The 1,287-nt window shown below is 35.9% G+C and overlaps 1 pseudogene; it reads right to left on the reverse strand.

Moving 5' to 3' along the window:
- Nucleotides 1-418: 418 nt before the first annotated feature.
- On the reverse strand, nt 419-505 carry LOC128578792 (uncharacterized; annotated as a pseudogene).
- Nucleotides 506-1,287: the final 782 nt, after the last annotated feature.

Raw genomic sequence — 1,287 nt, forward strand, 5'->3', positions numbered from 1 at the left:
GAGATTCCTGTATTCAGTAGATATCTGGTCTGAGTTTATATATCGAGTCAGCCAACCTCTGCTTCTTTAGAGGACAACTTAAAATATTCACATTAATTGAGAGGATTGATAGGCATGGTAGTATTTTAGGTGTAATGTTTTTCAAAGGTCCAGTGGACATTTTTAATTTTTTCACTATTCTGGGAGTTAGGTTTTGTTCAATAATTTCTGGGTGAGTTTACTTTGGTGGTAGACTATTGGTCTGGTAAGTATGTAAAATGGCTCTGAGAATATCCTGGAGAGCTGGTGAACAATTTCATTTGTCCATCACAAATGAAACTCAGTTTAGCTGGATATAGAATCCTGGGCTGAAAGTTGTTCTGTTTTAGGAGATTGAAGGTAGATGACCATCCTCTTCTGGCTTGAAATTTTTCAGCTGAGATATCTGCAGTTATTCTAATATTTCTTCCTTCTAATCTTCTCTGTATCATTCCAATTTTAGTATATGTGCTGCCGAAGCGAGCACTAATATTTCTTCCTTTTGTAAGTAATACTTTTCTTATGTCTGGCTGCTTTCAGAATTTTCTCCTTCATCTTAACTTTTGCAAAGTTAATTACAATGTGTCTAGTGGATGCTTTATTTGGATTGAGTCATGTTGTGGTTCTGAAACTATCTACTATATGAATTTCTGTATCTCTTGCCATGCTTGGGAAATTCTTCTCCATGATAACTTGGAGTAGGGCATCTATACCTTTAGGACCTTACTCTTCTCCTTCAGGAATTTCTATCAGAAAAATGTTTGCTCTTTTGGAGTGGTCCCAGAACTCTCTCAGGGAATGATCAGTTTTTGCTTTCCACTTCTCTGCCTCTTTGAGCATTTGGGGGCCTTCAAAAGCTTTCTCTTAACTTCAGAGATCCTTTCCTCTGCCTGCTCCACTATATTACGGAGGGATTCTACTGTATTACCAACTTCCTTAAATAAAATTCTTATTTCCTTAAGCTCTGCCATTTCTTTTCTCACTATGTCTAAATCCTTTGAGATTTTGTGTTTGAATTCATTGATTTCTTGCAATACCTTTTGATCTACTCTTTGAATTTTAATTTCTAAATTTTCTTCTATTCCATTGATCTTATTTGCCATCCATATTCTGAATTCTATTTCTAACATTTCATCCATTTGTTTATGAATGATTTTCTTTTCAATCTCCTTTGTCACTCTTTGGTGGTGTTGGTCCACTCTGATTATTCATGCTGCCAGAGTTCTTCTTCTGGTTCTGCCCCATGTTTATTTTCTGCAGTTTGGCTAT

The sequence above is a fragment of the Nycticebus coucang genome, chromosome X (assembly GCF_027406575.1).
Source record: "Nycticebus coucang isolate mNycCou1 chromosome X, mNycCou1.pri, whole genome shotgun sequence".
NCBI lineage: Eukaryota > Metazoa > Chordata > Mammalia > Primates > Lorisidae > Nycticebus > Nycticebus coucang.